The sequence below is a fragment of the Meles meles genome, chromosome 13 (genome assembly GCF_922984935.1).
Source record: "Meles meles chromosome 13, mMelMel3.1 paternal haplotype, whole genome shotgun sequence".
Classification (NCBI taxonomy): Eukaryota; Metazoa; Chordata; class Mammalia; order Carnivora; family Mustelidae; genus Meles; species Meles meles.
In genome coordinates, this window is record NC_060078.1 from 57,594,771 (window position 1) to 57,621,068 (window position 26,298).

Below are 26,298 nucleotides of genomic sequence, written 5' to 3' on the forward strand. Positions count from 1 at the left end.
TTTTGGGTTATAGTTGGAATACCTTTCCCTTTCCCCCAGGTAGAGAAGAATTTACTTACTTTCTTCTAGTTTTTGTATTATTTTAGTTATTTCATTTAGATCCCTGCTCCATTTAGAGTTTTTAAAATGAATATTACACAAGTTTAATAATTTTTTTTCCAAATGCTAATTAGTTACCCTGGCTATTTTTTCTTTAAAAAGTCCAATTTTGCCCCAGTGTTTTGAGATGCCCCCTTTAGCATACATTAAATTTCCATTGAGTTTATTTCTGGACTTCCTATTCTTTAGCACTATTTCTGTACCATTATCACTCTTTGAATTATAGAGGCTTGATAATCTATTGAGGGATAGCTTTTAACATTTCTAATGCTTCATTGGCTGGTCTTACATCTTTATTTTTCTGTTGAAATTTGGGAATCAGCTGTCTATCTCCATAAGAGAGTTTGCTCAAATGAGATTTTTATTGGGATTATGTTAAATTCATAACTTGCTTGAGGGAGAACTGACATCTTTATGATGTTGAATTGTGTTGAATCCATTTGTTCAAATCTACTTTTGTGTCTCAGGAATGTTTCAAGATTTTTATATTGGTTTTGTACCCTTCTTGTTAAATTTTCCATTTTTAAAAAACTCAATATGTTTGTAGGTCTTTATTTCAATATTTATAGAGCTACATTATTCTTTCTAATGACTGTCTATTTTTCTGTAGTCTAGATGTACCATAATTTATTTAACCTTGCCCATATGGGTGCACAGTAAAGTTGCTTATAATTTTTCACAATTATAAATAGTTCTGGAATAAGTATTCCAGTAGAAGCTCATTATCTGAAATTTGTTAAAATGCTTTATACATTAATAAAATGTATACCTCCACCAACAATGTGTGAACTTTATTCAGTCTCCATTTACCAAAACAGGACTTTATTGCTCTATTTTTTAATCTTTGTCAGTTTGATGGACAAGAAAAATATTTTGCATTTCTCTGCTAACTGATGTGCTTTATTTTTTCTTTGCTAGTTTATTTTTATCCATCCAGCCATCCATTCAGTGTATTCTTACTGAGTATCTGCCATGTGCCATCCTGTAAGTTAGAACTGTAATAATGACTAGAGCTTGATCATCTTTTTGTGTTTTTTCATCATTTGTATTATTTTGTTTTTTATCTCTCTCTCTCTCCCTCTTTAATGGCAGTAAATAGGCTCTTCTGCCCCCTCAGATTAGTTCTCAGAGGACTGAAAGTGAGAAAATACGACATTTTTTATTCTTTTTGGTTGATGGGCTTCTAAGAAATATTTCTGTCATTTGTGTTTATTTTCATTGCACATTCTATGGTAGATTAATGACTACGTTATGCTTTTAGTACTCACAAAATGAGATAATGAAAGTTAACTGCATAGACTAGTGTCAGAGAAGTGATAATTATGTTATTTTTATAAAAATAACTTTTATTATTATTATTTTCCAGGTGAGATTGCTGTTCATCAGAAGGAAAGCTTTGTGCTGTTTGCCTTTAGACACAATCTATCTGCATGTTCTAGAATTTTATTATTCAGAAAATAAATGTCATTTATTTGGTAAGTCAGTTAACTCTGATTTCTGCAAATATTATAGAAATATTGTTTACTCTAAATATTTGCTTGCTTGTATATTTTTTTTCTTTAGTGTCATTTTAATTGTAACTCTCATGTAAAACAAATAATTTTGGTGTTTGTTGTAAAAAGAACGGGCTGGTTAAATATTAGCGTTCGTTCTCAAAGCTGATATACTAGCTTTGCTCTTTTTAGTGTGTCTCCACCATAAGAACCGAGAATTGACATCCTTCCTTTCAAGCTCTAGAGCTTCTGTCTGGTTCATACAGGCAGCAGTAAAGAACCTCTGTTATTGTATGGGGTTTGAAGAACTGATTCAGCAAGAATAGACAGTCAGTTATATCTTCAGTATGGCATAATGAAGCAGAATGAAGAATGCTATCAAAGAAATTAGAAATGAAAAATAATGAGGTATATAGTGAAACTAAGTTTAATTGTTTACTATTACACTACAGGTTTTTTTTTAATTAAGTTTTTTTCCCCCAGGAAGATATAGTAAGTTGGTATGATCACTGTTTTATAAGAGGCTCTTCTTACCCACATTCTCTTAATGATCTTTTCAGTCTGTTCCAGCTTCTGATTCTTTTTTTTTTTTTTTTTTTTTTTTTAAGATTTTATTTATTTAGGGACGCCTGGGTGGCTCAGTTGGTTGAGCCACTGCCTTCGGCTCGGGTCATAATCCCAGGGTCCTGGGATCGAGTCCCACATCGGGCTCCTTGCTCAGTGGGGAGCCTGCTTCTCTCTCTGCCTCTGCCTGCTGCTCTGCCTGCTTGTGTTCTCCCTCTCTCTCTCTCTGACAAATAAATAAAATCTTAAAAGAAAAAAAAGATTTTATTTATTTATTTTACAGAAATCTCAAGTAGGCAGGCGGACAGGCAGAGAGAGAGGGGGAAGCTCTCCCCGCTGAGCAGAGAGCCTGATGTGGGACATGATCCCAGGATGACCTGAAGGCAGAGGCTTTAACCCACTGAGCCACCCAGGCGCCCCTCCAGCTTCTGATTCTTATGTGTCACCACTGTTAACCGGAAAGCTGATAATGTAGGGTGAAGGCTTTAGTGGTATCGAGAGGGTCAGTCATAGCAAATATCAGAAGATAATCATACTCGGGTGCTGCTGAAGCATATGGCAAAAAATTGGAAACTAATGAAGTGATAGTGGTGACTTACTGAATTTTCTATTAAATGGTTTTACACAGCAATGTATAATGAAAAGTAAATATTGACGTTGACAGCTGAGCTTAAAGTATTCTCAAATAAAATCTAAGGATGAGGAGCCACAGCTACAGAAAAAAAAGGAAAGAAGATTTTCCATTCATGTCTTTTTTGGTGGTCTCTCTGCTTTTGTTAGCATCAGAAAGCGACTTCTGATGTTCTTGTAGTGTCTGTATGGCTTGTGTGAGTAAAGGCATGGGATTTCATTGTGCATGAGTCTGAAATGGCCCCGATCTGAGAGCATACCAAAGTGAGTTTTAATCTTGGTTATTTAAAATCTCCTTGTACCTGTCTTATTAGGAGTATTATTTTTTTTTTTAAGAAGAAACTAATTTGCAGCTGGCTATAAAGAGTGACATTGTGTCCGGGAAAATGCTGTACTAACACACTGCGTTGTCCCACAAGAGTACTTCCCAAGTCCCTGAACGCAGTGCTAACAATCTGTGACGGCCTATGAATTGTTGGGCAGCGGTTGGGGAAGACGGCCAGCAGTGTGAGGTGGTTGTGTATAAGTTGTGAGGAGGGGAGCAAATGAGAGAAGAGCAGAGCAACTCAGGTTCTGTGGGCAGTTTGAATGGAAGCTGTTGTTAGCTCCCCTAAAATGTCTGTGAAGCGAACAGCCAGAGTGTGGGGGGCTTTGGTGGATAAGAAAATCGGGTATTTCACGTTTCCTTTCAGGGTGTCATTTCATTCTGTCATCAAAACTGTAAGGCTGTGTGTTCTATTGATGAGAGTATGGATTGGATAGATTTTAAAAATTTGAAGACACTAGAAATACCACTGCATGCCAGGAAATGAGATTATAAAAGCCAAGGTGATACGGATAAGACTTATCTTTTCTAGGAATTATTGTAATGGTAGTAAGGCCGGTTTCCATATCTAGATCCAGAATGACTGGGCCTTTATCTCAGACAAATGTATATCCTGTTATTTATTTATATATTAGATTTTACATACACATATCACCAAGTGGTGGTGTTTTAGAAGCACTTGGCCAGCTAGAACAGTCTTCATTAGAACAAGGCATACGTTTCTGAGTATTTCTAGATTGTGGAATAGAATTCATTGTGGGTCAAGTTATGGTTCAATATGGTTCAGCCTTTGGCTCTAGCTAGACTAGTTTCTTTAACTGTCTCCACAGTAACATTCTTTGACTTACTGCCTCTTCATAGTAGTTAGGCTATTCCTTCTTGGAATATCTCCCTCTGATTCTCTTTCTGTAAGCCAGCTTATAAAGGCCTACCACCAATTCACCTACTTTATGACATCTTCAACCATTATAGGCGCTTAGTGATATTTCTCTTTCTAGGTTTTTATCATTTACTGCTTTTGTCTCTGTTTGGCTGTCATATATTACCTTAAAATTTTTTGAAAAAAATTTTTTACCTTCCCAATTAGGTGGGGACAACTTAAAGGGGAGGTTACATTATTCATTGTGGTTCAGACCGTGTTACATTATTATAGTCTTACTTTACAATCTCCACTGTCCCAGCACAGTGCACTATCTGCACTTAATAAATACTTGTTTGACTCTGAGAAAATGCCATTACCTATTGTTAGCTTTTCCAATCTTTAACATTTATCTTTCTTTTTGTATCATAAGAATAATAGATTAAAATGCAGTTTAAGTACCTGAGTCGTGTTTGTTCGGTACACTACTTCTTGGAAAGCCTTCTGCAGTGTTTGATAAGGCTTCCTGATTTTTAAAGGGGCATTGCTCTGAAGTTACTATATTCTTAGGTAATTACATGTTTGTTTTTCTTGAATCTCTTAATTAGTAAACCTTCAATCTGCATATAAGAAAAGCTCTTATTTGTTAATTTTCTAATGTTTTCTTGGCTGCCTTGAAGTGAAACTTACTTCTTTTGGTTTTTCAGATTCTTACCAGCCACATTTGGCCTTCACACTTGCTAGCATAGACACAAGGAGGGAAGAGAGAGGGGCCGAGTTGTGACTGTATCTCTAACACAGGGATTCCACCTCCTTTGCGCTTACTCTCCTATTGCTAGTGCACTTTTTTTTAAAATTAAGATTTTACTTATTTATTTGACAGAGATCACAAGTAGGCAGAGAGGCAGGCAGTGGGGGGGGGGGCAGGCTCCCGCTGAGCAGAGAGCCCGATGCGGGACTTGATCCCAGGACCCTGGGATCACAACCTGAGCTGAAGGCAGAGGCTCTAACCCACTGAGCCATCCAGGGGCCCCTTGTTTTGTTTTTAAAGCTCTTCGCTGCATCTGTTTTACCTCAATTTATGTATGTATGTATGTATGTATGTATGTGTGTATGAGAACGAGTGCCCATGAGCAGGAGGAGGGACAGAGAGAGACAAGCAGACTCCCTTTTGAGCAGGGAGCCTGACATGAGGCTCAATCCCAGGACACTGAGATCATGACTTGAGCCAGAACTGGACATTTAGCTGACTTAGCTGCCCAGGCACCCCTACTCCAATTTTAGAAGGCGTATATTCTAGTCTACCACAGTAGTTAAGTGCAGGGACTTTGGAGTCCTAACCAACACTTGGAAGCTATGTGATTGTAAGTAACTTAAGTTTCAGATTTCTCATCTGTAAAATTGAGGTAATAATCATAGCTACGTCTTCGTATGTAGTCGGGAGCAAATGAGGTAATATATATAACAGCACAGGTTAAGCCTAGTGGCTTCTACTTTCAAAATTTACTGGGTGGCTTATTAGCTTTAGTCTTAATAGCTTTAGTCTCTCCCTAAAAGGAGAGAAAGATCAAGTTTAATGCATGTCAAGTTTGAGGTACAGTCCTAAAGTCTTGTCCATTTCAACACTCTCGCTTGTCAGCTGTAGGATATTCGAGTAAAACCCAGGATAGACCCAGGAGAGGAACTGATTGCTAAGAAGTCTAGAAATACAGACCAACCTCCAGATGTCTGCTGAGGGAAAGAAGTTTAGGAGGGACTTTTTCCTTTCTCTTTTCCCTAGGTACGTGTGCGGAGTAGGAAGCGGCGCTTTCTCTCCACCATTCTCTCTTACATGCTACATTGCTGCTGTTCAGTTATAGTAAGGTTTTGGTCTGACTACGTTTTGAGGTGGTCATTAATAGGTGCACTAACATTAAACTTCAAACAGTTAAGTTGGTGAACTATGGGGTTACCATGTCAGTGGAGTGTGAAAGAGACTAAGCTTCGGACTGTTTCCCAGCCTATAAAGCGTGAAATCAGTTGGTGCCGATGCATGGCGACTCTCGCCACTGGAGAGTAAAATAACTTGAGGACATGAATTGTGTTTCGTTGTGAGGAAAACCTTTTCATGCCATAGTTTGTTTATGTATTTTGGTGCCCCCACGATCCTATTGGAATCATATATACAGTTTCATTGTCTTGATAATCAGATTTTTCATGAAATATTTCTTCCAGTTATGCAAACTGTATTCTTGTGCGACTGCATGCAGAGAGGCAAAGGCTATAAATCTCTAGCACAGACTAATACTAATATACTGTAGCTGTTATATCCTGTTGAAGATTACATCTGAAAATACCATCTTCAGTAGGTATTTGATGTACAAGTTTCTTCTGTTTTTAGACTGATTTGAAAGCGCACTCTACATTCTGCCCTGCAGCTTCCTCCAGTCTAAGATTTGTGTTACCACTTTCATTGGTTGCTGTTCCTGTGTTCACATGTGCCTCTGGAGAAAGGGAAGTATGGAAAGAAGGCTAATGTTTTCAAATGGTTGGGGGAGTTGGTAGGAAGAAATAAAGAGATTATTCTTAAGGGGAATAGAAGAGAGGGAGTTCCTCTCCTGACACCTGGTGAGATTCTTCACCATATGGCTTTGAGGGTGAGGCAAGGTGAATGAGGAAGTTTCAGAGACAATAGTGAATTATTATTGTCAGCACTTTTAAGGCTGGAAGGTTATTGGAAATAGGCATGCCATGAAAGCATTAAAGTTCTTTCATTCTTATCCTCTTTGGTTTTCGTGTTTTACTGCAGTGGTCTTTGAACTCTGTTTGGTTGCTTTTGTATTTATACAGAAGCAAATTTGTGAATATTTATGAATTAACATATTATTGTAAGAGACCATCCTGCTGAATATCAAGCAGTGTATTTTAACAGTTAAATGGAGGAACTTGGAAATCCTAACTGGTGCTCAAAACTGATCTTGAATTACCTAAGCTTCAGGTTTGTCATTTGTAAAACTGGCGTAGTAATAACCACCTCGTAGTACTATAGTTGGAATCAAATGAGATCTTTTATATATATATGTATATATGTGTATGTGTGTGCGTGTGTATATATATATGTGAGGTAATTACATATATATACATATATACGTATATACATATATGTACATATATTACAAATTATATATAATTAATAATTATATATACATATGTGTATGTATATCTATATAAACATTTAGCATGTTCCTGTCACATGGTAAATACTCATTAAATGGTAGTTGGTTATTTTTTCCTCTTTTTCTTCCTCTGCTACTACTCTTGGTACTACTTTACCACTTCTTCAGTTTTCCTTATAGGACCTAAACCTTAATGAAACAGAAAACATAATTAGATATGGTTCACAGCAGCAGATTTTGAAAAATAATGTCATTGTTCTCTTAGATGTGGCTTACTAGATCTTAACCAGATAGAAACTCTGTAAAAAGACTTTTTTCATGAAAGGAAAGGATTGTTATGTTGACTTAAGATAGCCTTACAAATGAATATAAAAAATTATTTTAAAATGTATTTGGTTAATGCAAATAAAACAGCATTTCTTGAACTTAAGGAGTTCATTGAAATAAGAGTTCAGAGTATTGTCATTTCTTATTACTCACTTATACAAGCTGCTTTTTCTGAAGAAGTGCCTTTTAAAAAAATTCTTAGGAGAAGTGTTTTGTCTGGTGTTAAGAATAGTCATAGTAGAGTTCTTGTCCCATGTATGAAGCACTTTTTTGGGGGAATGGGATGGAAAAGTCTTCCTGATCGTTTATACTAATGGAGATGAGCACTAGTGTGGATAATATATTTGGTTTTGTTCTGCATTATGTGATTATATTTGCATCATGATTAGCTTCGTGATTAAACTTTGTTCAGCTAGTATTTCTGGAGCACATACGGGGTGAAAAACTGGGTAAGGCAATATGAGGATAAGATTACTAGTTCTCGTTGATACGAGACCTGGGTTCTGATCTCTGGGTTCTGATCTCCGTTCCTACTCACATAGCTGTAAGTCCTAGATAAATTCCTCAACCACTTTCCTCATCTTTAAAATGAGGAAGTGATACCACTTGGTTTTCAAAGATCTTTTTTAGCTGGAAGCTTTTTATAGATAGATATGGAGGGAGTTTGCCAGTTGGGAAATGCAGCAGTGACACATTTTGGCCACTAGAGGGTGAAGTCCATTCAGTCAGCTTGTGCTATGTTTTGACAAGAAGGTAGCATCCTTGGAAATGAGGAGGTCACATTGCTCTTATATCCATTTAGTTTAAATAAGTTATGGAGCTTCTTGCTCTTCTCATTCTACTTGGATTAAATGTATTTCTGCTTATTTAGAAAATAAAGATGTTGAATTCTGACCTATGCAATCCCTTTCAGTAATGTAATTCTGAGATTCTTTAAAAATTCTTTAATATTTATGTGAAGGGCAGTGATATTCTTGATACAACATTATAATTAAGTAGTATTTTATAAAAATAGTACATAATTTCTTTTTTTGGGGCAAGGAACAAGACTTTAAGTGTTGTTAAGGCATTAACGTTAACGTATTAAACTACATAAGAGCAGGAAGAAAAACACTCCACTGAGACATTTTTCTAACCCCACAAACAAATTCTCTAGACCATAGGCTCAGGATGCAACAAGTCATTCAAGAGGGGCCACACTGTGGTAGGAGCCAGGCCAAGCTGATTTGGGAGATAGCTGATAATGAAGCATTCATAGGGGAAGTCATTTGGGGATAAGAGAGCTTGAAAAAAGAGGACATCTGTATCACAAAGGGAATCTGTATCAAAAAGCTGGAGTCAGAGTACCATTTCTTCCAGCTATATAGGTGAAAATAACTTTGATACAGGGTCCAGTTATATGAGTCTGAGTTGCTGTCTGAGAGCACTGGATAATGTGGAAGGAACAGAGAGGACATGGAGTCCAAGTAGACAAGCTGAGATGAGTGTCTAGGTGACAGAGCGAATGGATGCAGAAGTGTGTTTATGAAAACAGGCAAGGATTAGTATTTACAATGTGATACGTACACAAGAGAGTAGAAGCCAGCCAGGGAGACTACATAGAAACAGAATTTCAGGATTATGAGCAAAAGACAAAATTTTAACCTGTCCTGGCTTTAATTAAGCATCATCCTTGGGTATTGATAGGCAGGGTCTGCTTGGTATACCCAAAGCTCCACACATTTGAGGCTGGTGAATTTATCACTGACAAACCCTACATGGTTTGTATGGTCCTGATGGCTTTACACTCCACTGGGTACACATACTCACAGATCTGTGCACTAATACTGCAGAGTTCATTTCACAGAATTGGCTAGTAAAAGATTTGGCAGGCAAGCTAGCTTTCTGAGTGCTCCTAGGAATGGAGCCCAGCGGTTCCCTTTGGGCTTTGAGCTGTTGGAATTCATTGGGATAGCAGCTAGAAAGAATGAAACTGTAACATTTTCAGCCTAGTTCATGACAGCAAAGCAGAGGTGTTAGAATTTCTGTTCTAGAGGTTTACACTGCAAGTAACTTAACCTGATTGTGTGTCTTAATATTACTGGGCTCCTGACTGCTGAAATATGGCTTGGATCGATGGTGGTTTGGAAAAAGTAGAAAGAGGGCTATCCATCATTCAGAGGCTCCATAGAAGCTGCCTGATAATGCTGCTTTCACCAAGCAGCCATCTGTCCATCCATCCATCAGTAGGATGAAATGAGATTTAGCGGAACAGGCAGCCGTAACTCTGAGACACTTTCTGACCAACAATTGCAGCCCTGGCCTGAGTCTGACCACAAAGCACAGCACTGGGGTTTGGCGGGATGTGGCAGCAAGTGCAGTCTCATTCCCGTCAGCACAAGCCTAGAATGTGTTCAGTATGAGACCAGAGCACAACCCTACTTCCCATACAATTTGATAAACTTGGGGTGACCAGGCAACATTACAAGTTGAACAGATCTTTTTTGATGGAGAGTTTGTTTGGCTTGGAGAAGAAAAAAGAATTAAGACCTGATTTCATATTGCTGGAAACCCGCCGCAGTGTAGCCTTTAACCTGTGTCTTCTGTTGGCAGAATGCTTTGTAAATGCTAATGAAGCAGGATGGCCACCTTTTTCTCAGTTGAAAACACCGGGTACTTTTGGCAACTCCCAGTTTGTCATAGTGTTGAGCGATAAGGCTAAATTAAATTCAAGGATAATTCAGTGATTTTATTTTATACAAATTCTTTTTCCTATTAATTTGAAATTTGTACCTAGGTTGTTAGGTAGCAGAAATTGAATTTTCTTTCTCTTATTTCTCTCTACTTTATATTAGTGGTGTCAGTATGAAGGAAAGAAAAGAAAATATGTATAGAAAAATGGGTAAAAGACTAGAAGCAAGAAGCTGGATTACTCCTTAAATGAATAATCAGGCTATGCGCTAGTGTTAACTGTGGTCTTCCTGCTTCCCTGCTTTTCCAGGGCGCTGAGCTGTCTAAGAGCCTCTTGGTCAGTACAGATCTTTCTTGAATAATGATGGGGTTATGTCCTGATAAACCCATTGTAAGTTGAAAATAGCATAAGTTGAAAGTATGTTTAATATACCTAACTTACTGGGGCGCCTGGGTGGCTCAGTGGGTTGAAGCCTCTACCTTCGACTCAGGTAATGATCTCAGGGTCCTGGGATCGAGCGCCGCATCGGGCTTTCTGCTCAGCGGGGAGCCTGCTTCCTCTTCTCTCTCTGCCTGCCTCTCTGCCTGCTTGTGGTCTCTCTGTCAAATAAATAAATAAAATCTTAAAAAAATATATATATATAAACCTAACTTACTGAACATAATAGCTTAGCATGGCCTAACCTAAATACTCTCATTTACATTAGCCTGTAGTTGGGCAGAATCATCTAACACACAGCCCGTTTTATAATAAAGTGTTGAGTATCTCATGTAATATATTGAGTACCGTACTGAAAGGGAAAAACAGCATGGTTGCTTGGGTGCAGGGTGATTGTAAGCGTATCTGTTGTCTGTCCTTGTGATGGTGTGGCTGATGGGGAGCTGCGGCTCGCTGCCATTGGCCAGCATCACTAGGAAGTATTGTACCGCATACCGCTAGCCAAGGAAGAGATGGAAATTCAAAGTATGGTTTCTACTTAATACATATGTGTTCCCACTGTTGTAAAGTTGTAAAATTATTAAGTCAAGTCATTGTAAGGCAGGGACTGTAGGTACAGCTCTGTGCTCGTGGTGCCTGTCCTGGTCCCTTTCCTACCATGGCCAGCTTGACTGTGTTCTTGCAGTGGTCACTTCAGACCTCAGCCCCTACTCTTTGTTCTGAAGCCTTGCTTTTCATTTCAGGTTGGGGGAGGGGTCAGGGGAGCCTAATGTACCGGAGATGCCTCGGAAATGAGAGCCTTGGATGAATTCCTGGGCCTATTGATCCACCGGCAGTTTATGCATCCTGACATTCATAATCTCAGTAGGCTGCTGATGTTCCTGATTAATGGGCCCAGGGGCTGTCCATCCGTCACTTCACATTAATTACTGAAGAGGTGTTTTTCCAGTGATTTACCTGACAGCGGGCTGTGATAAATACCCCTAAGCAGAGTGGGCAGTGATTAATCATGGGGGCCACACCCCTCCCCCAACTTTCCCTTCCCCCTAACCATAGGCCAGCATTGGGACCTGACCAAAGAGTGCCCCCTCCTCATAAGCTATCTATCTCCATAATTGCTTGTGGATGCATATTTATTGGGGCAATGGACCTGGCAGATAGCATTCTAGAATTTTTGCCAAAGATGATGAAAAATAAATCTTCCCAGTAGGAAGAGTAACTAGTATGTTTTTACATGGGGCAGAAAAGTATATACGAGCTGCCTTTATGTTGCTTTTAAGAAATCTGATAGAAATATTGCCTACCTGCTCTGCATGTGCTCAGCACTATGGTAGTTGCTTTGTGAGCTTCAAAAGGAGGAGAAAGTACAGTTTTTGTTTTTGTGATTTTTTTTTTTTAAATGTCTATTCAGGGAGAATCTGTGAACACATATGAGAAATTAGAGAACATTTCAAGGTACTAATATAATCTTGGGAGGGTTGGGGTAGAACTCCAGGGTTTCTATTCCTACTTTGGTCTTAGAAAATGAAATTTAGTAAAATATTTGAATATTAAGTACTTTCCATATGTTAGGCACTCTGTTCAACCTTGGAACTATGAAGATGAAAGTATTACAGCACAGACCTCGGGAAGGAAAGCTTGTGCCCTTGGCTTCAGTTCCTCAAGTTTTAAAATGAGCTTTTCCAGGAAGTTAAGTATTTTATTTTTATTTTATTTAACTTTTTAAAAAGATTTTATTTATCTATTTGACAGAGATCACAAGTAGGCAGAGAGGCAGGCAGAGAGAGAGGGGGAAGCAGGCTCCCCACTGAGCAGAGAGCCTGATGTGGGTCTCCATCCAGGTCTCGATCCAGGACCTTGGGATCATGACCTGAGCGGAAGGCAGAAGCTTTAACCCACTGAGCCACCTAGGCGCCCAAGTTAAGTATTTTAAATTAATTTAAAATTACTTTAAAATTTAAAGTGATTAAAAAAAATTTTTTTTAGGTAGGTCCCACACCTAGTGTGAAGCCCCAATGCAGGGCTTGAATTCAAGACCCTGAGATCAAGACCTGAGCTAACATCAAGAGTTGGATGCTTACCTGAATGAGCCACCCAGCCACCCCTAAATTTACTTTTATATTAACTTTCACATTAATTTTTTTGTTGGGATATTGAATATTTGTTACGTTCCTGAAGATACAAGAAGCATGTGAGGAATAGTATTTTTTCTTAAGAAACTATGTTAGAGAATATGAGGTGACATTCATCAGTAAAACATTTAAAGAAGAATGTAAGTTAGTATATAATGACGTGAATACCATACTTATGAATGCACAAGAATTCACAGAAGGGTGAAATCAACATGTCTTCAAACAGTTAAAGGAAAAAGTTGGATTTGAGATAAGTCTTTTGAAGGAGTAGTGACTAGGAGGAGCATTTATACTGAGACAATTCAAGAAGAGCATTTCAGAAGTTGGAGTGAATGGATTATGAGGCCATCTGATGCAGAATGGAGGATTTGTGTCAGAGAGTAATAGAAATATGGTTGGAACAGTAGAGTGACACCAAATTTTGGAGAATCTTGAGTCCTGGGTAAGATTAATTTATTTATATGTTGTAGACCCTGGTGAGTCACTAAGGTTTTGAGCAAGGGATTATGAAAAGAAGGTATATTTTAGATAAAAGTATTATATATTGATGTGCCTAATGTTATTTGGAATTACCAGAGTATCTTAGAGTATTCTCAGTGTCCTCTTTTCTAAGGTCGTTTGTTCAGAACAAAACTATCTGGATTAAAAATACAGTTTGATATACCTCCCTGAGTGCAATGCAAAGATTATGTGATTTGGTAATATATAGAATAGATAACAGACTAAGTTTTAGAATTTTTATTCATGTTCAGTTGAGTAAGTCAGTGGAAGTTTTAAGTAATGACCGAAGAATTACATTAGGAAAGACTGTAGCCTCAAGTTTTAAGAAACAGATTGATCTTCAGTCTTACTAATGTAACTTCATTAAGGTTATGCTAATTACTCCCTGGCTTCTTAAAGCCAAGAATTAGAAATTAAGAAGTCAGTGCTGTCACCTATATTTTGATAGGAATTTCTAAAGGTTGTGTTTTTTTTATTCATTAAAAATATAATTTACATACAGTAAAATTTATTTTTCTTAGAGTATATTGTGTCAGTTTTGACAAAAACTTGTAGTCCTGTAACTCCCACACAATTAAGATACAGGACAAGTCCCTCAATCCAAAAAAATTGTTCTCTGCCTCTTTGTAATCAGCCCCTCACCTGAGCTTGAGTTTCTGACAACTACTGATACATTTTCTGTCCCTTAAGTTTTGCTTTTCTAGAATTTCTTCTAAATGGAATTGTATTTCCCTAATGGTAAATGATGTTGAGCATTTTGTGTTATGTTTATTTGCCATCTTTTTTTTTTTTTTTAAGATTTTATATATTTATTTGACAGAGAGATTACAAGTAGGCAGAGGGGGAGGGGGAAGCAGGCCCCCTGCTGAGCAGAGAGCTCAATGTGGGGCTCGATCCCAGGACTCTGGGATCATGACCTGAGTCAAAGGCAGAGGTTTAACCCACTGAGCCACCCAGGTGCCCTTATTTGCCATCTTTATATCTTCTTTGGTAAAGTATTGTTCAAATTGTTTGTTTTTGGATATTGACTTTTGAGAGGCCATTATGTATTCTGGATAAAGTTCTTTATCAGTTACGCATTTTGCAAATATTTTTCCAAGTCTGCAATTTGTGTTTTCATTTTCTTAACAGTGTCTTTGAGAAACAGAAGTTCTTAATTTTGCTGAAGTCCAGTTTATTTTATTTTATTTAAAAAAATTTTTTTAAAAGATTTTATTTATTTGACAGAGAGAGATCACAAGTAGGCAGAGCAGCAGGCAGAGAGAGAGGGGAAAGCAGGTTCCACCCTGAGCAGAGAGACCAATGTGGGGCTTGATCCCAGGACTCTGGGATCATGACCTGAGCCAAAGGCAGGGGCTTAATCCACTGAGCCACCCAGGCACTCCTGAAGTCCAGTTTATTGATTTAAACATTTTTTAAAATTTTATGGATCTCTATTTGGTGTTGCATCTAATAAATCTTTGCTTAACCCAAAGTCAGAAAAGATTTCCTTCAATATTTTCTTCTAGTAACAGTATAGTTTTAGGTTTTATATTTAGGTCTCTGATTCATTTTGAGTTAGTTTTTGTATATGGTGTGAGGTATGGATAGAAATTATCTTTTTGTTATTAATATAAATTTTTAATTCTTTCAGCACCATTTATTAGAAAGACTATCCTTTTATCATTGAATTTGCTTCGTACCTTTGTTGAAAATCAACTGATCATATATGTGTGGGTCTGTTTCTAGACTTTCCTCCCCATTCTGTTGATCCGTATATCCTTTCTCCAATACCACACGATTTGATTACTATACAGTAATCAGGTAAGGTAATGTAAGGTAGAGTAAGTTGTCTTAACTTTGTTCTTCTATTTCAAAATTGTGTTGGCTTTTCTAATTTCTTTTCCTCTACATTTGTTTCAGAATGAGCTTGTTAATTTCTATAAAATTCCTTCTGGGATTCTGATTGAAATATAGAGACAGTTTGGGGAAAATTGACATCGTGATATTGAATCTTCCCATTCATGACTTTTATTTAGACATTCTTTGATTTCTTTTATCAGTGTCTTACAGTTTTTAGCATAGATTCTACATATATTTTGTTAGATTTATACCTAAGTATTTCATGTCTTTGAGTGATGTTGTAAGTGGTACTCTTTACATTTTTTTTTTACATTTTCTATTTTTATTTGTTCATTGATAGCACTTAGGACTACTACTCGTATCCTGTTACCTTGCTAAACTCACTTACTAGTTCTGCTAGCTTTGTTGTAAGTTTTGTGGGATTTTATAATGTAGAAGGTAATTCTGCAAAGATAGTTTTGTTTCTTTCCAACCTGGAGTTCTTTTATTTTTTTTTCTCCCCTTGCCTTATTGCATTGGCTAGGACCTTCATTTCACTGTCAAGTAGAAGTAGTGTGAATGATCATCTTTATCTTTGATAAGGGAAAAGCTATACTCTTAAGATGGCTGACCAAACCAGCAAGGGACCCTTCCAAGTTCTTCTTCCCTATCCCGTTTCCTGTGCCAAAAGTTCCAAGTATGTGGAAGTGTATAAATTACTCTCCCAGCTTGTGCTCAGGGCTCAGACCTTTGGAGATCACTCTCCTCTGAGCCCACTGGTGTTAAATAAACCTCCTAACCTCCAAAGTCTCTTGAGTGCCGCCTGATTCTTCCATCAGGATCCTGTCCAGGTTCTGTAACACGTTGTTTTTGATTTTAGGAGGAAAGCAATTGATTTTTCACCGTCAGGTGTGATGCAAGCTGTATTTTTTTTTCACGGTTTCATTTTTGTGTTTTGTTTTTAGTAGATATCCTTTATCAAGCTTGAAGGTAACAAGCTTTATCAACAAGCTTGTTGAAAGTTTTTGTTATGGATGAATATTGAATTGTGTCCTACTTTTTGTGCATCTGTTGAGATGATTACATATTTTATTTTCTTTGATCTTTTGCTATGGTGAATTATAGTTTGTTGGACTGAGAAAGTTTTTATTCTTTTTTTTTTTTTTTTTTGACAGAGACAGAGATCACAAGTAGGCAGAGAGGCAGGCAGAGAGGGAGAGAGGAAGAAGCAGCCTCCCTGCTGAGCAGAGAGCCTAATGCGGGGCTTGATCCCAGGACCCTGAGATCATGACCTGAGCTGAAGGCAGAGGCTTTAACCCACTGAGCCACCCAGGTGCCTGAAAGTTTTTATTCTTCAGTTTTGAAGGTATTCTTGCTGGGTGTAGAATTCTAGGTTGACAGTTTTTTCTGTCAGCATTTTAATGATGTCTGGCTTTCATAGTTTCTAAAGTTCTTATCCTGTTCCTCTATATATAATAGGGCTTTTTCACTATGGCTGCTTTTAAGTATTTTCTTTATCTTTAATTCTTCTTTCCTGCAGTTTAAATATGATGTGTCTAGGTGTTGGTTTCTGTTGTTTGTTTGATGTATGGTGTTCCGTGCTTGGTGTTCTCTGAGCTTTTTGGATCTGTGGCTAGACATACTTTGTTAATTTTAGAAAATTCTTGGCTATTATCTTTTTAAACATTGCTTATCACAGTTCTCTTTTATTTCCTGGGATTTCAAATACACATATGATATTTTCCCATAGTACTTGAATGCTCTCTTCTGCTTTGTTTTGTTTTCATGCTCTCCTTTTTTGTTTGTTTGTTTGCTTCAGTTTGAGTAACTTCTGCTTGATCCATCTTTACTTATTCTTTCCATGGCTGTGTTGAGTCTACTGATAAGGCCACTGAAGGTTTTTACTTATGTTACTGTGTTTTTCTAGCATTTCCATTTGGTTGATTCTTCTAGTTTCCGCCTCTTTGCTTAAATTGCCCATCTGCTTGTACATGTTGTCCACATTTGCCTTTATAACTTTTAACACAATCATAATTACTTTAAATTTCATGTATAGTAGTTTCAACATCAGGGTCATACCTGAATCCGATTCTCTTGGTTGCTTTGTTTCTTAACAGTGCAAATTAAGTTAGTTTCATTTTTGATTTTTGTGTTTTGCTCTTTTTTTTTTGTTAAAAATCTGTGTATTTTATATAGAGTAGTAAATAGTATTTATGCCTGGAAATGAGTGTGCTTTATCTTTTGCTGAGATGTTTGCATATGTGTTGAGGGGAGAGGGGTTTGAGCCAGCCCTGTCTGGTCAGGATTTTGAGCTGAGTTTTGGTTTGACCATAGGCTTCAACTTTCCCTTATATTACCTTGTGTTTAGGGTGGATTTGGTTTGCCAAAGAGTTTTCTCTTAATGTCTGCTCTCCCCTTGGCTTTAGATCTTCACTTTGAACTCAGAGAAGTCTCTGTGCTTTTGTTCTTCCCACAGCAGTCAATTGCTTTTATGTTTTATTAGCCTGTTGTTGCGGGGAGAGGAGGAAGGCATGGCATTTTTTGTTGATATGGTTCAGTTTCAGTTTTAGGTAGATGCTTTCCATGAGTCTCAGAGGGGTGGTTCTTTTTCAGCAACCTTGCCCTTTTTTAGGGGTAGAGGTGTTATTGTTTTTGTTTTGTTTACTTTCCTTAGCTGCCGTGGACCTTCACCTGCTGCCTGAGGGAAACAGGATTTGCTACCTTTCCCCAGCTTCTTAAGGGTTTTTTCCCCCTGTAGGGGAGGTAGGCAAGAAGGATCCAGGTGGGGCTTTGTACTTTTCCCACATGGACTGGTAACTTCTTTCTCCCAAGTCTGCACTACAAGGCTAGACTTAGACTTCTCTGTCTCTTGCCTAGTTTTGAGCCTCCTTTTGAGGTCTGTGGAAAAGATTTTTTGAGTGGTGAGAATTCTTCTTGTTTCTGTGTTTGCCAAGCATTCTGTCTTCTCCTGGTAGTCCATATTCGGCCTTTAGCAACTTTTAAAGCATTTTAACTGAGTTCTTCATACTGGCTTTTATGGCATCTTGTGTTCACTGCAGGTAAGAAAGTGTTTATGTTCTGTCTCTCCTTTGAGGACCCTGTCTTCTTTCCTTAGCTTTTGGGTGAGTTGCTTGTCCTGTGGCCTTGCTTCTTTGATGAGTTCAGGAAAATCTATGATTATACACATTTTCCACATTTTTTTTTATTTGTGTTAAAGGTGGAAATGACATTCTCCAGCTTTCTATACCATAAACAGTGTCTGGAAGTCCTACTTATTTGAGGATGTGATTTTGATATGACATTTTTGTTGATCAGAATACCATTTAAATCTGTCCTTTTCAGTTTCTACTCCCAAACTGTTATTTTTGTTTGCTCTTATTTCATTTATTCTACAAAAAAAAAATTATTTTGATTCTGTCTTATATGTCCAGGCACTGTATTAAGTGTGGGGATACAGTGATGGTCAGGAAGACATAATTCCTTCTTTACTGAACATACAGTACAGTGGTGAGGACCAGAGAATTAAAGAAGTAATTATTATCAAATACAAGAGCTATAACAGAGGTATATGGCAAAGACACCTCACCTAATCTAAAATGATTAGGTAAAGCTCTTAAAGAAAGAATAATAACAGAGACGGAAAAGTTAAGTAGAAATTAGTTGAAGTTGGTTAGGAGGCTGCTGGGGAGTAGACCAGGTAGAGGAAAGAGATTGTGTAGAGCCTAAGAAGAAGAAGAAGAAGAAGAAAAAAAAAAAAGAAAACAGAAAACCAATAACATGGAGAGTTGAAGAATCTGAAAGAAGTGTGATGTGCTGTATGACATATGAACACAGGAGTGACAAAAGCTACAAGAAATTGGAGCCAGGTTCAAAAGAGTCTTGTAAGCCGTGTTTAAAAAGTTGAGTTTATCATAAGAATGATGGGAAGTCACTGAAAGATTTTAGGGAGGGGAATGCCTGAGCAGCTAATGGTTTTAAAAGGGTCATTCTTGATGCAAGGTGAAGAATGAATAGAAAGTAAGCAAAACAGAGAGGGCAGGTAGATGGGTTTTTGAAGTAATCTAGGCATTTGTATGAATGGGTTTAACTTGGAGTAGTTATGGGGAAAACTAGACAGTTTGAAGAGATACCCGGAAACGATCAGTGACAGTCAAGTGATTGAGTATGGAAAGAGAGAGAGAAGAAGAAGACTTGAAGTATACTGAGTAAAAGTCCTTGAGGACCCTGTCTTCTTTTCTTTAGATCTGGGGTTAGTTGCTTGACCTGTGACCTTGCTTCTCTGATGAGTTCAAGAAAATTTGTGATTGTGCACATTTTCCACCATTTATTTTGTATGTATTATGGGTGGGAATGGTATTCTCTAGCTTTCTACATCATCATCAGTGTCCAGAAGTCCTGCTTATTTGAGAATGTTTCTGCAAAACTTCCAAATTTCCTTTGTTCCCTAAGAAAGGAAGCAGAAAGAAAATATATTTGGTTTATTTACTTATTTATTTGTTTGTTTATTTGACAGAGAGAGGGAGAGACAGTGAGAGAGGGAACACAAGCTTGGGGAGTGGGAGAGGGAGAAGCGGGCTCCCACTGAGCAGGGAACCCGACACAGGACTGGATCCCAGGACACAAGTATCACGACCTGAGCCAAAGGGAGACGCTTAACAACTGAGCCACCCAGGTGCCCCAGTGGTTTACCTTAATTATACCACCATTCATGGCCCATGATTCAAAATTCATTGAGGTTTTGGGTGGAAGTAAGTCAGAAAAGAAGACAAGGAAAATATATCTAAATAATATGTAAGCCATGGTAAATAAAGTTAGTTCTTTTCACTGATTGGGTTTGAGTACTGAAAAAACAGGGGACTGTTTGATTCCTTCAATGTTGATGTTTAGCCTGTTGGCATATAAACAAAATCTGCAAACTGGCTTCCTTGCTCTTTTGGAACAAAAATAGCATACAATTGATCTTCTGAAAGAGCTGTTGCATGTAGAGAGAAATTTACTATATTTAATCACTTAATTTCCTTGTTTTTCCCAGATGTTTTTACTCAACATTTCGTGTGGTAGTTATTATAAAAACCTTCAGAACAAGCATTAAGAGAGTACAAGTCTTCTAAGACTCCACCAAGTGTCACTGTAGTGACCACTGCCACCAATAGCTGTGGCAAGTTTTATACAGAACGCAGTGGTGGATGCTAACAGTGTTTTCCTAGTTTTGGAGGAGCACAGTCTTAATTTTCAAAAAAGGGGAAGTTAGTGATAAATGGCCTCTATATGAGTCAAGATTTCAGTGGTTTAAGTTAGGAAAGTATGTGTAGATCTCATGAAGGTAAACAGTTTTCCTTCTCAGAATGATGAAATTAAAAATAAATATGGTATGTTATCACACTGTTAGTGTGATAAGTTAGTGTGATTCATAAAATTCAAGAGTTGTTTTGTTGAGGGTTTACTGTAGGGTGTGGAGTTTTGAGTAGTTATGAACTTAACTATCAGTTAAAGCTGGGTTTCACTTCTGGCCCCAGTGCTTACTAGCTAGTTGTTTGACCTTGATTCTTAGTGGTGTTACCTTTAAAATGGTAATAGTTGTACATACCTTAAGGACATGTTTATGATGGTTAAATGAATTAATATATATGAACACTTAGCATAGTGCTTATTCATCATCTTTTTAAATGCAGTACAAGTTTAAATTATATTGCCATATACAGTTCTTTAAATTAAACGTACTATTAGGTTTTTATAATCTGGGAAACATTTATAGTCTTAATGCTTTTCAGCATCTTGTAATTGGAATCTGTATATGCTATCTTTAAAAATGGGTAATACTTTAAAAATATAGAGCATCATTTCTTTGATGGTCGTAGTACATTGTGGTATTCTGGAATGAACCAGATATGGGGGATAGGGTTTTAACCTGGCTCTGGTTTAATTTTGCTCTCACTGTTAGTTTATACATACGGTCTCTTTCAATACAGAGGTATGTACCATGTGTTACATACACAAGTTAAGAAACGTCCACTTGTGGGAAACTAGATAATGAATTGTATAAAAAAAAAGTACAATGAATAAATGAATAAAGAATTCTTAACTTTCATTGAGAATACTTTGACTTATAATCTCAAGGAGAGACATGTGGATTAATACTGGTTTGTGTTAGGAACATTTGTATTCATACTCATTTATTTACCAGTCATTTATTGAATGCCATCCATTACCAGGGGTGGTGCTGGGCACTGAGGATATAACAGTGATAAGGCATGTCTTGCTTTCAAGGAGCTAAGGTAGAATTGAGAGTCAGGTGAGCTAGTAGTTTGGTATGGCAGCAGGGAACAGAAAATACCTACCCCACATTTACTCAGGGAATATTTATTGACATCTGCAGCATACAGCAGGCATTCAGAGAGATCATCTGGGCTGCATCTCAAAAGGAGCAGTCCTAAATCATCCTTGGTAAGTAGATCTTCAAATGGTAATGGAGAATCTTGGATTTGGATTCACTGTAGAACAGGCATGGTGTAATCTTAGACAAAGCTAGACCTCTGAAAACTTCCTGAACAGCTTTGTTGACCCACTGGTATACCTCTGGCTTTTCTTTCTTTAATGGCTCAATTATGTTTTTTGGAGCAGCTTTTGAAGAAGTGAAAGGTGGTAGTTAGGGCTTCTGATCTCCTAAGCATCAGCTAATTGATGCAGTTACTCCTAACTATTTCTCTCACCCCCAACAGGATTGTCAGAGATACTAAAGCTGACAGTACTAAACACACTGGGATGTTCATATTGTCATAAGGCAGCAAAGCATATCGCCAAAAGTAGAGTTAGGAGCACACACACTGAGGTCAGATTATCTAGATTAGAATCAGCCACATTCTAATTCTTTGGACTTTGACGTATTATTTAACATCCTTGTGGCTCAGTTTTCTCATCTGTAAAACTGAACTGGTAATAATACCACTTTGTAGAGTTTTGGGGAGGCTTGAATGAGGATGATACTATTTGAATATCATCAAATAAGCAAGTAATGTGAAAGGGGGCCAAAATAGGTATCATAAGGTTCATATATTAAAGTTCATACAATTTGCTCAAATAAGAGGCATCTCTGATCCTTACTTAGAAGCCTTTTGTTCTTGGGGTGCCTGGGTGGCTCAGTGGATTAAGCCATTGCTTTCGGTTCAAGTCATGATCCTGGAGTCCTGGGATCGAGTTCCGCATCGGGCTCCCTGCTCTGCCGGGAGTCTGCTTCTCCCTCTGACCTTCTCCCCTTTCATGCTCTCTCTCTCTCTCAAGTAAATAAATAAAACCTTAAAAAAAGCCTTTTATTCTTATTTTATATATACTTTGAACAATGAAATTTACAGCACTCACTAGCTTGAGAGAAATGAAAATGCTTGGAGTGGCACGACATGACAGGTGGTGAAGAGGCAGAAACAATGGAAAGCAGATACTCTACTAAAAAAATAGTAATGCAGAGGTCATAATATGGTTGTGTTGTATGTGGGCTGAGAGCAGACTTTCACAGTGGATAAGGCCCTGATGTGTTACTTTATACATGGCCAGTTTAGCAGTTTGGATAATACTTCCCATTAATGAATCTGTTTCTTCCATACCTTTCAGTAAAATCTATATAAGGTCCTCTAAATGAGTGTCTAAAACTTACTTTTTTCAGTCCAGGGTATGTTAAAAGAAGGCCTTAGAGTCATCTCTTCAACTATAGATGCTAATGTCACAAATTATTGTCTTTTTTCTGTTAATTTGAAATATAAAATCTATTTTGTAAACTTGGTTTGGATAGAGGGGCGCCTGGGTGGCTCAGTGGGTTAAAGCCTCTGCCTTTCGCTCAGGTCATGATCCCAGGGTCCTGGGATCGAGCCCCGCATCGGGCTCTCTGCTTGGCAGGGAGCCTGCTTCCTCCTCTCTCTCTCTCTGCCTGCCTTTCTCCCTACTTGTGATCGATCTGTATCTGTCAAATAAATAAATAAAAAACAAAACAAAACAAAAAAACAAAACAAAACTTGGTTTGGATAGAAATAAGAATAAGCCTTCACATGGATGTAGGAATTATTTTGTGTCTTCGAGTATAAAGTATGTCATTGTATTAACTAGTGCAAGTGCATTTACGGAAGGATGCATTAAGAAAACTACAGCAGAATCAGTTGTGGTTCATTAGCAGATTTTATAGTTTTTAAATATGAAGCCATTTCTCTGCTCTCCAAGTATAATTTTTTATGTTATTATATCACACACAAGTGCCTCTGTGTTATATTTAGGTCAAGTATATTTTAAAGTGAAGCTCTTTTGCAGAGGAAGGACATTTCTTGTTTTCTTTATTTGCAGAAGTGTATCAGCCGTGGGTAGAGGACCTTAAAAGTGTGGGAAGATTAGGTATAGATATATTCCCAATTTTATTATTTTGCTAAAGACTCCTGGTAAGGTGGTATAACTTTCTGGTGTCTTACTCATGTTTTACTTTGCCCTTTATCTTGCTCTACAACAAAAATTTCAAATCATTTTAAACAGATAATGTTTTCTATGCCTGGTGTAAAAATTTCTGACATGAATATGCTCTTTAGTATTTTTCTAAGTCAGTCAAGTAAAACAACTTAGTGAATAAACTGATTTTAAATTATGATAAGACTACAATTTTTTAAATTAAAGTAAAATAAAATTGACTAGAAAATAGGACCAGTGGAAATAGTAAGGGTATTTTATGGAATTTGTTTCAGTCTAATCTGTGTGTGTGAATCTACTGTGTCATGATGTGAAATGTCTTTAGCTGGAGTGTAAGAAAAAAATGGAAAAAACTGGCTTAGAAAGCCTAACAGGAATCTATGCTGATAAGTCTCACTCACAAAGCTTTTTAAAAAATACAAAAAGGTCTGGGAGAATATATAGCAATATGTTAATAGTTATTATCTTTGTAAGGTAAGAATACAGCTTTTTTTATCTGGGGGTTTATTGTGTAATGCTTTTGCATTAAGGAAATACCAGAAAAACTTTACTTTTTTAAGTAGTTTTATACTTTATTAATTTTTTTTCTTAAAATGAGATTTTCCCTCTATCACAGACCTTTCTTTCAGCCATCTATTATCTTTATAAAAAAGGTGACCTGGCTGAAAAAAAAAACTTTTTTTTTTTTTAAATTTGGAGACTTCATTCCTCGTAAAAGAACTTTGTAACCTAACTTTGATATCAGAACACTGAGTACTCTATACAAGTATGTAAATGGGTTTTAACTGCTGCATTCCCAAGATCATGACCCAGTACTCCAAAGTTATATGCGTCCCTTGCTGAAAAAGCAGAATTTAGGTATTTGTGAGTGAATTCAAGCGACTGAGGAACTGATTTCGTAATCCTGAACTTCACTAAGGTACAAATAACTTTTAAGAAAGATGTTGAATATGTGAGCTTGATTTATGTGTAAATACTGAGGCTCACAGTACTTTAGCTGTCCTGAGGTGAATAATTGAGCTCTTCATAATATTATATTCTACTTAACATAGCCCTTGCGTTTCACTTGGCTTCTGGGATACTACATGCTTCTGTTCCTCCTGTTTTCTTCTTCATTCTCCTTTGCTGGCCATATCTCCTCTTCCTGACATCTAAAGGTCATAGTTTTCCCCCATGACTCAATCCCCGTGGCCTTTTTTTTCTGTCACTCCCTAGGTGGTGTCTTACCTTGTTCCTTGGCTTGAATCCTTATGACAGTGACTTGCAAAATTTTATCTCCCAATTCTTGCATCTCCCCTGAGCTTTAGACTTCTATTTCCAATTGCTTCCTTAGCAACTATATAGGATGACCAACAAGCTTTCGGATTTAAAATGTCCAAATCACAACTCTTGATTTCTCTTTTCCTATTTCCTTCCCCCAGTCTTCTGTAGCTTAGTAAATGTAACTGTCTTCACCGAGGTTGATCAGACCAAACTCTCCAAATGACTCCTCTTTTCCCTTCCCATCCCATACAGTCATTCCACCAAGCCTTTGTTAGCTTTGCCTTCAGTATATGTCATTACTCTGGCTGCTTATTGTGACCTCCTCTGTTGAAGGAGACATGCTGCATGCCTATTAGTTATTAGACTTTTTTTTTTTTAAACAGATTTTCCTTCTTCTCTTACCTTTATAGTCAGTTCCTCACATTTCTGCCAGAATGATCTTTTGCAGAGGTGAGTCAGATCGTGTCATTCTCTTGCTGAAACCTTTTACTGATTTTCAACATGTTCAAAATAAATTCCAAAGCTCTTGCCTTGGCCTTTGAGCCCCTACTTGTTTTGGCCTTTAGCTATCTTAGAGTCTTCTTACTTTACTGTTACTATCCCTGTTTTCTTGTTATACCTTGAATGTTTCAAGCTTGTCTTGTCTCAGTGCTTTTGCACTTGCTCTTCTTTTTTCCTCGAATTTCTCTTTTCCATAGATAATTCGTGTGACTCACTGACTCAGTTCAAGTATCAGCTCAGGTATTAACTCCTCAGAGTGGTCTTCTCCACTTTACTGTATGGTTTTGCCTTCTGAAATAGCCACAGACCCCATCACTCTATATCTGTGTCCCTGCCATTTTACTTCATTGCATTTATCAGCATCAGATGTTAAATGTTTAAACATTTGTTTCTTTTTTAATTAATCAATTAATTTTTATTTTTTATTAACATATAATGTATTATTAGCCTCAAGGGTACAGGTCTGTGAATCGCCAGGTTTACACACTTCACAGCACTCACCATAGCACATACCCTCCCCAACGTCCATAACCCAACCACCCTCTCCCTACCCCCCTCCCCCCGGCAACCCTCAGTTTGTTTTGTGAGATTAAGAGTCTCTTATGGTTTGTCTCCCTCCCAATCCCATCTTATTTCATTTATTCTTTTCCTACCCCCCAAACCCCCCAATGTTGCTTCTCGACTTTCTCATATCAGGGAGATCATGTGATAGTTGTCTTCCTCTGACTGACTTATTTCGCTAAGCATAATACCCTTTAGTACCATCCACGTTGTCGCAAATGGTAAGATTTCATTTCTTTTGATGGCTGCATAGTATTCCATTGTATATATGTGCCACCTTTTCTTTATCCATTCATCTGTTGATGGACATCTAGGTTAAAGGTTTATTTCTTATCTCCACTACTACAGTGTAAGCTCCATGAGGCCAGAGACTTCGTTTTGTTTATTGTTGTGTTCCTGGTGCCTAAGACGGGACTTGTCACATAACAGGTTTTCAATAAATGTTTGTGGAATGAATACATACATGTATGGGGCCCCAGATCTCAACTGGAGGTTAGGGAAGTGTCATCTGTCAAGAAG

At 37.5% G+C, this 26,298-nt stretch overlaps 1 protein-coding gene across 12 annotated transcripts in view; it reads left to right on the forward strand.

Moving 5' to 3' along the window:
• Positions 1-26,298, forward strand: part of R3HCC1L (R3H domain and coiled-coil containing 1 like) — an 89,656-nt gene that overhangs the window by 16,698 nt on the left and 46,660 nt on the right. For 8 of the 12 annotated variants that reach the window (XM_046027675.1, XM_046027669.1, XM_046027673.1 and 5 more), the window contains exon 2: positions 1,466-1,574. The exons of 2 other annotated variants lie outside the window; for them this stretch is intronic. The gene's annotated coding sequence lies outside the window, so the exon portion shown is untranslated. Of the gene's footprint in view, positions 1-1,465; positions 1,575-16,337; positions 16,382-25,122; positions 25,168-26,298 lie in introns of those variants that run through there. 2 more of the 12 variants (XM_046027678.1, XM_046027680.1) reach the window with 2 other exon arrangements.